This window comes from Anser anser (genome assembly GCF_964211835.1).
Source record: "Anser anser genome assembly, chromosome: 1".
Taxonomy (NCBI): domain Eukaryota; kingdom Metazoa; phylum Chordata; class Aves; order Anseriformes; family Anatidae; genus Anser; species Anser anser.
The window spans coordinates 137,845,563-137,862,544 of record NC_139720.1 but is presented as its reverse complement, the minus strand read 5'-3'; the positions used below and the strand labels follow the sequence as shown (position 1 = coordinate 137,862,544).

Below are 16,982 nucleotides of genomic sequence, written 5' to 3'. Positions count from 1 at the left end.
GGCTGGTATTTCCCTGATTCCTCCACGCACAGATTTACATATCTGATATTTTCTAACCAGAAGGGTTTTGGCGTATGTAAGGGAAAAAATACACATGCATATTTTTAAATTGTCCCTCACAGTTTCTTGAGAAAATTTAGCTTTACAGTCTGGCTGTGAGATAGATGGCCTGGATGTTTTGTTGTTGTGTTTTTTGTTTGTTTCTTTGTTTCTTCAAGCTTATTTATTTATTTATTTTGCTGATTTACTGTCACTGAAAACCTTATGAGCTTACACATTTCTTTCATCTATTAAAGCTACAAGAGATACAGAAGAGCAGCAGAGGTCAGTGTAATCAGGGGAATATGGGACAACATTTAATACATTACATATTCTCTGAAATGAAATAACCCCATTTTTTACAGACTTCTTTTAAATCAAAGGCTTAAGGAACGTGTGAATTAGTATCAGCATTGCATGCAACAGAATTTGCACTTAAGTTAGGGATGAAGTTGGTCCACTCACTACAAGATAAGGGCAATGCAGTACATGCAAAAAATATTACCTTTATGCCAATATAATGCTTCTCAGTCTTGAGAAGAGTATTTATTGGGGGAACTTAATATTTTTCTGTTTGTGATCTATCCATGTAAAAACATTGATATCAGTGGGCATTCATTTTATGCCATTTTTGAGGAAAAGCATTTCAGTCTTTCTATTCACAAATCCTTTGTCTGGTCTGTATAACAAATGTTTTCACATGATCAGGATTTAAATGCTATCAGATTTTCAATGTCATCTTCTCTACAAGCTGCTTTCTTTATTGGATTCATTTGCCTACATAATTCAGAATCCAAATTGCAACTTGTTTCAATAAGGGACTGACCTGGCAGTTAGGGAACCTGTTTCAGGCCATTAGATATTTTTCTGTCCAATATTCATTTCAGCATTTGCCAAAATCCCTTTTTCTAAGTATATATTTAAAAGCCTTTCATTTACCAATTTATTTTTGGCTTCCTATATGGATTCATATTGATCTAGCTGCCTTAATCAATAATTCATTATGCCCTGGAGTGGAATTTTTATTTTTATTTTTTGGCTCCAATATGTTGTGATTATGAAAACAAAATGAAATAAACAAAAAGCAAATTTATGGGCCAAGCTGTGTTAATTGAAATTAAATTGAATTTTATTGAAACTGTTCCTATTTGAAGTTGAATATTCCCATGACAATTTAAATGGCCATATATTTTAAATGTATATTATTAGCATCTCTTTTGAGGTAGACTTGGCACACATGAACTGCAAAGCAGCATTGCAATTTGGCTCCTGTGGTCTGTGGATCAAATGGGCAGTTTAGGAATTCTGTTTGGTATGAGGAACACTGTGTTATGTCCATGCAACTGAAAATTAATTTCCAAGAAAATGTAACTCTATTTGCTTCACCCACTGATAGCTCTATCCTAGCATTAGATTGCAAACCACAGCAACTTGGTGTGAACAATCACATTCCAGAAAAGGTCCATCATCCTGTGCCCGTATAATATCATGCTTAGGCAAGGATCTTACCAGTGTGATTTCTAGGGGTCAGGTAGGCACACAGCAGATTGTGCAATAGTCTGCACATGTGTCTCATCTGACAAAGGATATGTATTTCAGGGCATCTGAGGAGAGCGAGGAGAAAAAGAGCAGAAGGAAACCAGTTGCACACAGGAGACAGAGTCCATAATTTGGAGGAGAAAAGTAATGAAAGATGGGGATAGCAGCATTTATGGAATTATAAGGTTCAGAGAGCAAAAAATACTTAAAAGTGATGATAATGTTAGTTTTTCCCTGTACATTCTTTAGCTCAATAGTGATTTGGGTTTGGCATCTATATATATTCTTGGTACTTGTTAGTTAAATTACAAAGTGTGTCTGAAAAGGGGAATTCAGACACAAACCTCTCAGAATGTCTTCAAGACCTCAGAAAAGGTATTTTCAGTCATCAGGGCAGCCCACACCTGCCTTGAATGCCCCAAGCTGACTACACACAGGACTTTGGTGACTGCTGTTCCCCTTGCCAGCTCTGTTCCTCTACCAAGCAGTGCCTGCCTTTGGTCAGGGGAGCCCGAGGGAGGCCACCTCCACCACCTTGGGCTGCAGCTTGAGGAATATCACAGGATATATACAAACACAGTTTGCCAGAGAACAGTCATGGATGTCTAGGGAGCATTGTGGGTAGAGAGAAGGCAGAGGAGAAAGGCTGAAACCTTGCTACCAGCATTACCCTGTGTGTTAATGCATTTGCCATTGTACAGCAGGGCAGAGAATGTGTCTTCACTCAGCCCACACTATTGCTACTTCAGGATAACACCCAGCCCTGAATTTTTTATTTTATTTTTTATTTTTTAACAGATCTTGTAAGAGAGAATCAAGCCTTAAAGTTCTTCCTTGGCAGGCGCAACATCAATCATCCAGCAAGTTGTTTGTCTTCTCCTCACTGCTGAGACTTTGAGAAGGATTCATCAAGTATTAATGAGTCCTCTAGGTTGCTTGCCGAGAGCTATAAAACTGCAGCCTGTAATTCCAAGCTTTGAAAAGAATATATCTCTCTGTCTCAGTGTATGTTAAAGGTGCTCTCTGAAATAATTAAAGGGCAGAAAGAGAGGATATGGCCAAAACATTAAAAACAAGAGCCTAGTAGCTACCCATGGCATTTTTCAATTACCTTGTTGAAATCTTTTCATCTCTACCCATGAACACACCCCTGCACAGATATGCCAGACAACACTGATTTGTCACTGAAATATTATCTAAGAAATCTGTGAGTTGAATTGGTGAGAAGCAGCTCTAAAAATACCCTGTTCAATGGGAAAAAAAATAAAGTTAAATACTTTGTCAATGCATAATAGTTATAATTACTGTACCTGATACAAAGAGCTCTTGGGGCTTCCTAAGTGATTTGGTAAACCATCAAAAGACAATTATAAATTCTAATATCCTTTGATAAGTAAACTTACAAAAAAAAGTTCAAAATTCTGTTTGTGATCATGCATGCGCGTATGCTCATGTGTGTTCACATACCACAGTACAGACGAATACAGCATGTCTGAATAAGAAATATCAGATGCCTTAATCTCTCAAAAGCTGGAAAATCAAATGAGAGACAGTAAAAACAGCAGAGGCAATTTCCCTGTATATTTGGGTACAATGTGGAGGTTAGAATTCTGATTCTGACATCAGAGCCACTGGCTGCTCTGGGGAAAATATATGTATGTGTTCTCTTTCTGTAACATTATTCAAGATCTTCCTGTCTCATTTAATTTCTGCAAAAATATAAATGTAGGCATATTAAACAAAACATTTTGGGGTCTACTCTATTTTCTTACTCCCAGTAAACCTTCTTATCTCAGTGAAATTGCAGTTCGTACAAACTGCCCTTGAGGAACAATCAGCCTTCAGAGGGTTGCACAGAAGGCATCTGAAGTTCTAGTTTCTGATGGCTAAGCGATGCAATAGCTGTTACTGCTAAAGGAGCATATTGCCAAGAAACTAGGGTAGACAACAACCAAGATTTGCCCCAGGAACAGAGAGAAGTGTAGAATTAATAGTGATATAATTAACATGTTTTATATTAACAACGTTTTGATTCATGCTGATATAATTTGATTAAATCTCAGACTGCTTATGATTTCTTTAACTAATAGCATTCTCATTTAAAAACAGTCATCTGAAGTCTTCATAAAACAGGACCAAAGTAATCCTCTCCCTTGGATCCAATCACTGCTATGAATATCCCACCACTGTAAAAGCAGCATGAGTGAGTCTAAATAAAATAAAAACACTTAGAAGATGCTCAGTAAAATAAAAACAGCTTATCTGTGAGAAAGAATATAATAATTCATCCTGACTTACATGTCTGGGCTTTATTTTCTGTTACTGGCATGTACTTGGCGACAAATAGTATCTTTTTTCTATGTGTTTGTATAGTTCACAGCTCACTAGCAGTAGCCAAGAAATCACAAAATAAGGTTAAAAAAAAGAAAAAAAGAAAAAAAAAAGTTAAGCCAGCATGTCAGTCATTCACTGCAATTTGTAAGTAATTTCAGAATTCCAAAACACAATCATGACTATGGATTAGATATTGGTTATTCAACACATTTTATGGCTCTCTATGTGAATAAATGACAACAGTATTCTAAAGGTCACACGTGAAATGTAAGGAGCAAAAAATGCCAAACATATTTTCTTGTCGAACATTTTGTTTGTGCTGAGACTAAGTTGCCCTAAGGATCTCTTGCTGTCCTAAGAAAGTCAACAAGCAAACAATTTGAAAATGATTAATATTGATTTTACAGAATCCACTGCAGTTCTACCAGAATTCTTTCTGTCTGCAGCGGAAAGTTATATTTATTGTTTTGAACAGAAGATAATTAATATAGTACAAGCGAACCCAGAATTATTGGTCTAGAATGTTTCCTTTTTGTAAATTACTCCAGCTGCTTCTGTTCAGTTGGTGTTATGACTGTAGCTGAGAATAACTATTACACTCCCTGATCTCATCAGAGATTCAAACACAATTTAGTCAGCTGGATGAACACATGAAGGAAAGTACAATGTTCAGAAAGTACCGGTTGTTCCTGAGGGTGATAGCTACACCTTTCACTGTACCTTGTGCAGGATATGTTCAGCTGCACTGAAGCAGATACTGGATTTGGTGCTGCATGACTGCAGATGGGCTCTAAATGCACTGTCAGGGGCTGTCCTGACAGGAGAAGGGTGTTAACTGAGAGTCTGTCACTTCCATGTTCAGGGTAGGAAGCACAAAACTGGGTAGGTGGATGTCCTCTTTCCCTGAATTCCTAGCTGGGAAAGCCCAAACACAGCTACATACTGACTCCACGGCCATTGCCAACAAGTGCCGATGCCCTAATACAAAGCTGGGCCCACGGATAGGACTGACAGACACTAACAAGAGCGAACCAGGGCTGCTAATAGCTTGCTGCTGTCTTGATTTAGCTCAAGAGAGTACAGCAGTATGGATTTTTTGCAAGGATACAAAGTCTCTGTGTGGTCAGGGTCACTGGCATGTTTTACAAAGGCTTCACCTGCCCAAATCCTGGTAGCAGAGAGGCTTTGAAAGACACTGCCAAATCCTGACATAGCTTCCCATGAACTTGTTTTTTATTTCAGGAATACTGTTGACCAGCTAACAGTCTAAAGTTTGGTTTGGCGAATTCATTTGTCCATGATAATTATTTTAGAAGAAAAGCAGTTGTTCACAGCTTGATTTAAAGGTTTAGTTTAAACTCTTGGTTTCATGGCAGCTCCTTCAAATCCTTAAGGGAATATGCATTGTTAGCATTACCAATATCCATCAGCTACCTCTGTCATCAGTCGAAGGAAAGGGCACAGACACAGTGCAAAGTCAAAGTAAAAAGAATAATCCATTGGCTCAACAGAAAGCTTTTTCTATGGAAATCTATTTTACCTTTGGGTTTTTCAATGTAATTGTAGATTTACACAACCATTGAACTGGCTCATATCTCAAGAAGTAATAAATACAGATAAGCTTATTGCAATTTTACATTTACTATTCAAAATCATACTTTTTGTGAAGGAAGTATTTATCCTCCTGAGTTGCTTTCTGTCCGTGTTTGATCTATGTCTTTCAGGATTGTCCAAAAGACAATCTCATTATAATAATTCAAATAATTAATGTTCTCACAGCTACAAATTCACCAGGAAAAATATTTTGAACTCCTTGTTTCAAATATCATAAGAGAAAGGCAGTATTCACTGATATAAAAAAATTTACTCCCACAGACAGTGAAAATTTCTTATTTTGGACAACTGTTATTCTAGCAAAAACAGAGCAAAACTTTTTACTAGTTCATCCCCTCTTCCATGGGTGATTGACAGTGTAAAACTGCCAGTGATTTTATTGCTAATTTAAAAAGGAATCAGGTTCAATACGTCATCAGCTGTTGTGCCTTCTCTGTTTCCATCACATGCATACAACCTTTTTGCCTCTATTTAATTAGCTTGTAAATTTGTACAGCTGTTTTCTACACATCAGGACACTACCTATATTTTTTAATGATACATTACATTATTCAGGGTAATTAAGGAAAAGTGTTATGTATACATTATTCAGGGTAATTAAGGAAAAGTGTTATGTATATATTTGCCTACTGCTTTCAAAGAGAGGGAACAAGTTATTATAAAATATTAAATAATGATCACATTAAAGTGGAAATTAACAAGAAATTTAATTTCTTCCCAAAGAACTAAATTTTGTCCAACCAATAGTATCACCAGCTTGAAACTGGCAATATCTAAAATATCAGAGCACTTCAGGTATGTGTCTGAGGGTCAATGCACTGTCTTTTAATTAGTGAGAAATTAGAATTTAAAAATCCTTGAATAGATAAAAATACAAACTTTAATATTATTGTCATTGTTGTTAACACCAGATGGCACTGTTACATATTGGTGTCCAATTTCTTTTTCTTTATGAGAACGAATCTTGGGTAGCCAGGCTAGAAGTTGCTATCCATTTTTGTTTTTATGGCTTATGTTATGAAAAATACCCAAGAGCAGTTGCTAAAAAGAAGCTGCACAAGCAGCAGTTCATTCCCTGATAACCCCTAATTCTTCCGCCAGATTCTTGAACATTGACATAGGACCACCAGAGATACTAAGAAAGGGTTTGTAAGTAGCATTTGCTCGTCTCTGTTCCTGGAACATTTATCTCTTGCAGTAAAGTTATAAATAGAAAACGTCCCCACTCTGATTCATAATTTCTCCTTCACTACACATTGCTTTTTGCTTGACTAGGTTGACTGTCAGCTGCAGACATTCACCAAGCTGAGAGAACAAGGCAAATGCCATCAGTGTATCTAGGGTCTTCTTTAAGAAATGTGCACAACACAATACCACAGACAGCTGTTTTTTCCCCAACCTGTCTATCAGCTGCACAGTGTTAACAGTAAACAGACAGAATGGGCAGGACTCAGCTGTGCTACACAGCCATGGAAATTGAAGAAAAATGCCATTTATCTATCATTCATCCAAAGAGAGTTTCCATTCCTCTTGAGAGTCCTTTCATCAGTATTACCACTTCCTTGGGATTTTGAGTCACTTCCTCAGGTCTTCTAGACTTGCTTGACGTGCTGAATCAAGTGACTAACAGGGAGAAATAAAGATAACTGGATATGGCTCACTAAGCTCAGCCATTTCCTCAGAAAACATCTGTAACATAGGAACATAGTCATAGGTAAAACATCTGGTCTAAATCCCTAAATCCACACCAAATACTTCAGCTTTGCCTCAATGTGCACTGCTGACTGAGACATGAATAAAGAAGCAAAGACATTCACTGTAGCTGATAAAGGAAAAATACTTCTGTGGATGCTGTGATAACTTCCCCCTCCCACCCCCCCACCCATCAAAAATTAAGATCCTATGCAGATGAACCACAAACCTACCCTCACCTGTCACCAGCTGTGATCTTACCAGGTCTGATAGCTCACCACATTTCTGGGAGCAGTCTGTGATCTCAGTTTCGTTCTTGCTGAGGGAAGCTTTGTGCTCACATAAGAGGCGTGATAGTATGAAGAAATTGCTTCAAAGTGATCTTTCCATTGATCCTGTAGATTTTTCAGCCTGCCACTCTGCCTGTTGCAGATGAAATTCAGTCTAATAAATGATGCAGAAATCATGTCTCTCTCCCAGATTTCAACACAGTGTTTTCTGTACAATTAGTTGACAGTACTTTGAAGTTGAAACCAGATGACCTTTTCTTTTTTCTTAAAAAACTTCCCTTATGACTCTTACTGTATGGCAGATTCTTATTCACAATAGCTGCTGCAAAAATCACCTTACACGTGATGTTTGATGGATCTACTAGACAGTCATCAGAACAAGTGGTTTGAAATAATATTGTTTTTAAAAAATCAAAATAAACTGAAAACTGATAATCTGGGAATGCCAGAAAACACACAGCTACCTGACGGCTTGACAGTAACATGAGCTCTCCATTAAATTCTTTTTATTTATCCACCAGAATGTCAAAACTGGGCAAACATTTTTACCAGCAGAAAACTGTGGCCAGCATCATTTTTTTTTTTCATTCATTCATAAACTAACATCTGTTAATCACCAATGACTTTTAATGACCAATAGTAATCCAAATGCAACTGTTCAGATTGGTACCAATTCTGTTGATCAAATTTGGGGTAATGGAAGAACAAGTCAATAATAATTATATCAGTGGGAAATACAAATCCCAACAACTGCTGTCTATATCTGTTCTTCTTCACATCAGGTTTCTCCAGTGTAACTGGATGGATGCCCTAATCACTTTCTACACACTTATTAGTATAATCCAACATAATGATGACTGGTCTTTCTGGGTATTATTAATTTTAACTTCCAGTTGTTGACAAAATAGATCATAGCCTGTATTACTAGCCTTAATCTTAATAGAAAGACATACCACAGTGATCTGAACTGACCCCAGCAGGTCTGAAATGAAATGATGATGACTACTATAAAGTTAAGGTCTAAGTAAATACGGACACTAAATAAACATCAAACTTGAAATTGCATTTTGACATGGAGAGAAAGTAGAGCAGGCAAGATCTACTGAAGCAGTCTGTTGAAGAGGCCTACAAACAGAAAGTATTGACTATTTCACTGAGTTGCTCTTTTTAACCAGTATGTTTCACCTGTTGCCATATGGGTTTGTTAAAATTTGTACTGATAAAATTTGGGACTCCTAAAGTGTCAACAACAAATCTCCTGAAAAATCCTAACTGACAGACTCGCATGAATTCTATGTAAGTGCCAGGTCCTGCACCTGGGATGGGGCAACCCTGGCTATACGTACAGACTGGGCGATGAGACGCTGGAGAGCAGCCCCGCAGAGAGGGATCTGGGGGCTGTGGTTGACAGCAAGTTGAATATGAGCCAGCAGTGTGCCCTGGCAGCCAGGAGGGCCAACCGTATCCTGGGATGCATCAAGCACGGCATCGCTAGTCGGTCGAGGGAAGTGATTGTCCCGCTCTACTCTGCGCTGGTGCGGCCTCACCTCGAGTACTGTGTGCAGTTCTGGGCACCACAGTACAGAAAGGACATTAAACTGTTGGAGAGTGTCCAGAGGAGGGCGACGAAGATGGTGAAGGGCCTAGAGGGGAAGACACATGAGGAGCGGCTGAGGTCTCTGGGCCTGTTCAGCCTGGAGAAGAGGAGGCTGAGGGGGGACCTCATCGCGGTCTGCAACTTCCTCACGAGAGGGACTGGAGAGGCAGGTGACCTATTCACTGTAAACAGGGGCAGGGGAAGTTTAGGCTAGACATCAGGAAGAGGTCCTTCACCGAGAGGGTGGTTGCACACTGGAACAGGCTCCCCAGTGAAGTAGTCACTGCACCAAGCCTGTCTGAATTTAAGAAGCGATTGGACTGTGCACTTAGTCACATGGTCTAAACTTTTCGGCAGACCTGTGCGGTGCCAGGAGTTGGACTTGATGATCCTTATGGGTCCCTTCCGACTCGGGATATTCTATGATTCTATGATTCTATTTACAGTATGTGAAAGTCCAGACATTAGGAGCATTTTGACACTAAGCAAAGTAGCAACAAATCCAAAGTTTTGAATACCAGGTTTATGTGTATTTTCATGTCACACACTCATTTTAGATTCACAGCATAAGTTATTCAGTTTATGTTGCTTTCCAAACCTTTAAACCTTCATAAACTCTAAAAGAGTCTTTTAAATCTAGAATTAATAGCTTTACTATATACATTCTTTGTAACAAGATAGATATTTTCTCAACCAGCTTATCATCATTTCTAGGCCAGGACACTCCAGTTCAAGTTTTTTCCCTAATAAGGAAGGTGGCAGCAGGTGTCCTGATCAAACTTTAGCCAACTCAAACACCAACTTACATTTTGTGAAAAGTGTACTTTTACTAGAATGGTCTCTTTGCAAGACCTTCTTGATCATTTTCACCTCAGAAGGCAGTGAAAAACTCTTGACCATTTCAGTTACAATGAAAACAGACCAGTCGCAATGGTGTTTGACAGACACATTACCGTATGACCACATCAGATATATCCTAAGGGCTTGAAACAAGGTACACTGGATAAATTCTTCTGTCAGATGGAAAAAAAAATCAACATCTTCAAAATGGTAGTTACAAACGTGGGTTTTTTTGGGGGGGAGGGGAAGGTTAGTAATTTTTTCGGGGGCAGTATATTTGATTCTGCAATACTTTTCTTTCATTTATGTATCAACATTGCCATTTGAGACATATGAGACAATAGTTCTTGCCATTATATTTCCAGGAGAGAATTAGGGGTGCTAGAACTGGAGATATTGTGAACGCTGTTAATTTCATTTGGAAATAAATATTGGTCATGGAACACAGACCATTAACCACCACTCTGGCAATTTATCCTTTCAGGGATTTCAGGACAGTATTAGAACAATATTGTCCAAAGAGCAATGATAATTAGAGGTCAAGGCAGAGAGAAAATACTTCCGGTGCTTAAAGAAAAGATCTGACACTGAAAAATGCAGCCATATTGGGGAGTTCTGATTAAATACTTGGAACACTATTTTATTTTCATGGAACTTCTACATTCAGCTGATATTTGGTTCATTTAATGGGCTTAAAACAATATCCAAATGGAAACAAATATTTTAATTTTTGATACACCTCACCAAAGTAATACATCTGAAATATCTATAAAGGTGATCCATAAAGTGCCAGCTATGCAATCCAAAAGTAAACAATCTGAACTGAATAGACTGGAAAAAAAGCACTTTCTAGACTGTCATTTTTCTAGACTCTAGACTTCCTAGAAAGTGAAATACTCACCATTTTTTTCTATTTATTTCTAAGGAAAATTCTTTGGCAGAAGCACACTGTGGAAATTAGTTTTATTGCATTTGAGATAAAAAAGTGTTAATTGATATTTTTGTATTCACGTACCTTTCATGACAGTGAAAATGTCATTTGTCCACTGAATACAAGGAGTAGTCAAATGGTTGTGGTTTAATTTGAAATTATCTCTTTTTTTTTCAATAGAATACTATTATGCCTGATCGTGTATCTTTTTGTTTTCACTCTATTCTGTTGTTTCTTTCTTTAATTTTAATACATTGTGGATACATTGTGAAATCTGCTTTTTGCTCCTTAAGCCAATGTAATAATTTGCACTTCATTAAAAATGTTGTTGTTGTAGTTTCAGCATCTTTACTTTTACCAGCATTTTGCTTTTACCAGCAATGTAAGTCTGAATGCAGAATGCCAAAAAGATTTTTTCCCACCACCAGATCACGTAGGCCAATCCCCTCTACATTCCCATCCTTAGAGCCTAGGGTTTGTCCCTAAATAATGACCTCTTTCAACGCTCAAGGTGTTCCTGTGATGAGTATTGTAAATATGGTTTGTGTGGCCACAGGTGCTCATAATCCCTTTGGATTAATAATTCTCCATGAGCCATGGTGACCCCAAAAGGAGGTCCATCTGCAGGTGAAGGGACAATGGCCATCTGAAAGACATGTAAGGTTTCTGCAGCAAGATAACTGGTGACTCTTCCCACTTTTGCTCCTGCCCATCTTTCTTCCAGATCTGCATTACCTCTGCTTCTTAGTCCAACCCTACTCCCAATCAAGGGTTTTTTCCTTACATTTATGTCTGTTTATATCCATATCTTGCCATTAGCTCCTAGTTTCTGCTTCACCTCTTTTCTGAGCTTTGCTTCAAGTCTCTGCTCCAGTATTGTCTTGACTTTCTTCTCTAAGCTTCACACAGTAGTATTACTTTGCCTGAATACTAATGCTATCAATTCACAAGCTTTCTTGTGGAGAAATTTTGTTCTTTGACAGTTATCATATGAATCTGTGAGTTTGTTCTGGCTGTCTCTCTATATATTATTTCCAGAACTAGATTGAAAACATACCTGGCCTGCCTTTGATCACTTCATTTTGCACCTGGTAGCTTCAAGAAAATAAAAATATTTAAATGAAATTATGTATAGTCATATTTAAAATTCAAACATACTTGCACAGGATGGCTCCACTGAGCCACTAGAGCTCTCCTATGCAGTCCCATCATCATCCTGTTTAGATATGAATCTGTTATATCTTTACATCACAATTTTGCCTGAAGACTTCTTTTTTTTTTTTTTTCAGAGCAGTAGTTCTTGCCAAATCTAATACAGAGCCAGCAAATAGAAATGCTTTGTATGTCTGTGAAATCTAATCTGCAGCAAAATTGTTCAGACAAAGTATTCCAATGCATTGGCAATTTATTATTTGAAACCTATTACTAACACCTTGACAAGTACATTCTTAAATAACACAAAATACCTCTTTTTTTTTTTTTTTTTTTTTCCCCAACACTCGTGATTAGAATCTATGTAGTCCTAAACCACTGCAGCATCTCTGATGAGAATCTAATCAATTCCATCTAGGCAGGAAGACAATACTTTTTGCATTATAAACATGCACTTTAAGTTTAGCATTTTCATTATCAAATCTGCTGGGAAGAAAAAGTCACTGTATTAGTCTTCAGAAATGCTCCCCACACCTAACATATGACTCACTCGGATGCCCTCACCAAAAATCAGAAAGTTCCATTTTCAAAGGGAAAGGAAATATGTACAAATGTTGCTCACTAGCAGTTCCTGAGGGAGCAAATAATTGCTCCAGACTATTTTATCTTTCTCCATCAAAAGTAAATTAAGAAATAACTCAATTGCACAAGTGATACTGAAGTAGTAAGGAAAAACTCACTTCGTACAGATATATAAAAAAGACATAAAATAGCTCTTTGGTGAAAGAAAAGCAAATGTAGTGTTTGTGAAATATTCAGCTATGGAGAATAATGACTCCATAATCAGAGATTAAGCGAAGTGTCTGTGGCAGCTCAACCTATTCCAATATTAGTCAGCCTTTCCTGCAGATGGAAAATCACATCCAGGAACGACTGGGCACCCTGACATTCAAGTTTCTTTGGTGAAGCAAACTTTGAAGGGCTGTGAAGCTGGTGAAGGGCCTGGAACACAAATCCTATGAGGGCGGGCTGAGGGAATGGGGGTTGTTTAGTCTGGAGAAGAAGAACCTCAGGCTAGACCTTACTGCTCTCTACCACTACCTGAAAGGAAGGTGTGGGGATCTGGGGGTCGGCCTCTTCTCACATGTAACTAGTGATAGGACTAGAGGGGGTGGCCTCAAGTTGTGCCAGGGGAGGTTTAGGCTGGAAATTAGGAGACATTTCTTCTCAGAAAGAGCAGTCAGGCATTGGGACGGGTTGCCCAGGGAGGTGGTGGGGTCACTGTCCCTGATGGTGTTCAAGGAAAGGTTGGACGTGGTGCTTAGGGACATGGTTTAGTGGGTGACATTGGTGGTAGGGGGATGGTTGGACCAGATGATCTTGGAGGTCTCTTCCAACCTTAAGGATTCTATGATTCTGTGATTCTAAGATGGCTGTTGTTTCAGTGCTCGGTAAGATGGGTATTGTCTGCCTATGCACTAGGACTTGGACAGAGCCCACCAACCATTTATACACAAGCTACTGAATATCTGACAACGAAACTATTGATTCCAGACCTACGTTGTCAAACAGATGTTTGGATGTGTGTGAATGAAATGAGAAAAAAAAAAATGTACAAAACTAGGGGAATCATTACTTGCAATGCAGTCAGGTAAAGTTCAATAGAGACCCACCTCTTTTCCCAACACCTTGGCAGGCCTAAAAGTTGAAAGAAAAAAAAAATCAGTTTCTTTGCCAGTTCACATTGAAAAACATCCATCCAAGAGGAGGTATTTTTTAATATATTCATTTTTTGATGACTGCACAGTACCCAATATTCACTTTTTTTTTTTTTTTTGGGAAAGAAGGTTCTACTGACTGGAAAACATATAATTCTGTGCAAGTGGTTAATTCTAGTCCTGAGACTTGCCTGAATTTATGTTAGTGCTAATCATTTACCTTTTAAGATGAAAATTAATATTTTTTTTTCTGACTATTCCTTTAGTTTCCCTTCCTTTGCCTCACCACCCTTCCCGAAGCTGTATTGTTAGCATCACAGAAGCATCACCATCAGCTGGTCACAGCTACTTTTGGCTGCCTCCCCCCTCTTTTCACAACTGGACTGTGCCAGTTGTTCCTGATAAGTGTTCCTCTAGGATCTGAACTGTCAGACCTCATGTACCACATACATAAAAAGGCTGCTACAGCAGTCACTACAGCATTACTAGCCGCATTGCAGTGCACAGTGTTTTGCAGAGTGGAGAAGGTGATTAAAGTTGGAAAGGGAGTGTATTTTGGCCAAAAACTCTATTTTCAGTCTGCCTCTGAAAAGGATGATCAGAAAGTGGAAGGTAATGCTTTTACTTGGAAAGACCTTGGCAAATCACTAGCAAATTCACTTCTATTTCACTATATTTTTTAAAATTCTTTAATCAGTTATAGGGCTAAACATCTTCATAAATAAAATATTTAATAGATAAACGTATTTCGTAGATTTTAACCTGAGATAAAGACTACTCCTGCTCTTACTGAAGTCTCTGAGGACAGTGTAGGGCAGGTATATCAAAGTCTAAAAAGTCACAGTAAGACTCAACAATGATCATACGGAACACCAATCTGAGACACAAGAGACCGTGAAGTGTATCTGCAACAAATGGAAATCTGAAAAAGTAAGGCAAGGACAAATATGTCCATAAAGACTTAACAGAATTATTATTAGCATTAGGAGCAGTTAGCTTAATGAAATTGCTATTAGTTTTACCAACTGTTGTGGTTTAACCCGGCCGGCAGCTAAACACCACACAGCCGTTCGCTCACCCTCCCCCCTCCCTCTCTGGGATGGGGGAGAGAAACGGGAAAGTGAAGCCTGTGAGTTGAGATAAAGACAGTTTATTAAGACAGGAAAATAATAATAACAATAATAATAATAATAACAATGATAATAGTACTACTACTAATAATGTGTAAGAAACAAGTGACGCACAATGCAATTGCTCACCACCCGTTGACTGATGCCCAGCCTATCCCCGAGCAGCCGGCCCCCCCACCCCGGCCAGCCACCCCTATATATTGTTTAGCATGACGTCAGATGGTATGGAATACCCCTTTGGCCAGTTTGGGTCAGCTGTCCTGGGTCTGTCCCCTCCCAGCTCCTGCTGCACCCCCAGCCTGCTCGCTGGCAGGACAGAGCGAGAAGCCGAAAAGTCCTTGGCCTGGTGTAAACACTGCTCTGCAACAATTAAACCATCAGCATGTTATCAGCGCTCTTCTCATCCTGATCCAAAACATAGCACCCTACCAGCTACTATGAGGAAAAATTAACTCTGTCCTAACTGAAACCAGGACACCAACCAAATACAGCATCCCTGCAGGAGTTACTGTAAGGAATGCCACAGCAATCTCTGAGCAACAATGGATTAATTAACAAAGCAATTTTTTTTTCCTAATAACCAGATTTTCCTTGTCACTCTCATTAGGCCTGTATTAGGCCTGTAGCTTTATCATCTTTAATAGACAGAAAATGGCAGACAGAGTAAGATGGTGCTTTGACATCAGCTATTCCCTCAATGTCCACGAGAGCATGTAGTACATCCTTGCTCATAATTTGAAAGGAGAACAAAGTGTCTAAGTTTTTAACCCGCTTACCATTCACTCTGACTTTTTCTTTTTGCCTGACTTCAAAGGATGATGGGGTCCATGTCACTGATACAGGGAGCAACAATTTTGTCAGCCTCAGAAAACTGCTTCAGTGTTCACACAAAACCATTTTGACACCACCTTGGTGGGCACAGTATGGAACCTTGCTCCCTTTAGAGCTGTCCTTGCCAAGTGCCACTCACCTGAAGTGCCCGTCAGCCCTTGTAGTGGCTCTCACTTTCCAGACGGTCCTAAGGAGAGCTGCAGGTTGAGCTGTCCCTGTCTGTGTCTGCCACCCCTTGGAGGCTGCCTGCCCAGCCTGGCTGCACAGTGCTGGTCCAGTCCCTCCTGAGCCACAGCCAGAAATCCAGAATTTTTCTTTATGGCCCTTTTCTACCTCAGATGTTAATAAGATTTGCACTTGAATTGCCAAGGGCAAGCCTGTCCTCCATCTGCGCTGCATTTCTACCATCTATGAAAACCTTCAGATAACTTCTTGTTACCTGTTCATTTGGCAAATCAGCTCCCGGTCAACATCACAGAGTACAAAATGGTTTAGTCTGCCTAAATTCACAATAGTCAGAGATGTGTCAGGTGTCAGTAGCACTCACTGGTCATCACAATGTCTGTTCTGCCCAAAATATACAGTGCACAACAGCCTTAAATAGAATAGTCTGGAACATTTCTTTCTAAAATGCAGGTTATAAAGAAAACATAGCTTCCTAAGTGTCAGCTTAACGGCACAGTCATACAGATTAGATTTAACCTAATTTGTCATTTATATTTAAAGAGAATTCTCTTCAGTATTTAGATCAGACCTTCATTTCTGAGTAACAGGAATTTTTAGAACATCTGACAGAAGCCTCATCTCATCCTCATCAAAGAAAATGCAGAAAAGTTAAATAAAATTATTTATAATTCATAATGAATAATTTGACTTTGATTACTTCTTCTTTATTAATTATGTTTTGTTATTAATTAATGCCCTAGATATCTGTTTTAATTATGTTTACCATCCATACTTGTCATACCCAGACTGTGCATAACATATGTAACACGCGTACATGTTTGAAGGAACAATGAGTAATCTGTTTCAATTAAATCCCAATGTTTGTGTTTAGACATCACTGTAATGGTTCTGGCCAGGATGGAGCTAATTTTCTCCAGAGTAGCTCACATGGTACTACGATTTAGATCTGTGACCAAAACAATGTTGATAACACAGTGGTGTTTTAGTTATTGCTGAACTGTGCTTACAAGGACTTTTAAGCTTCTCATGCTGCCCTGCCAGTGAGGAGGCTGGGGGCGCACAAGAAACTGGGAGGGGACACAGCCAGAG

General features: G+C 38.8%; 1 long non-coding RNA gene across 1 annotated transcript; it reads right to left on the bottom strand.

The window, feature by feature from the left end:
- Positions 1–594: 594 nt before the first annotated feature.
- Positions 595–14,595, bottom strand: LOC310883115. Its single transcript, XR_014573332.1, has 3 exons — positions 13,702–14,595; positions 7,480–7,641; positions 595–7,215 (listed from the first exon to the last, which is right to left on the bottom strand). It is a non-coding gene; the product is annotated as an uncharacterized lncRNA (long non-coding RNA).
- Between the last annotated feature and the right edge of the window lie 2,387 nt (positions 14,596–16,982).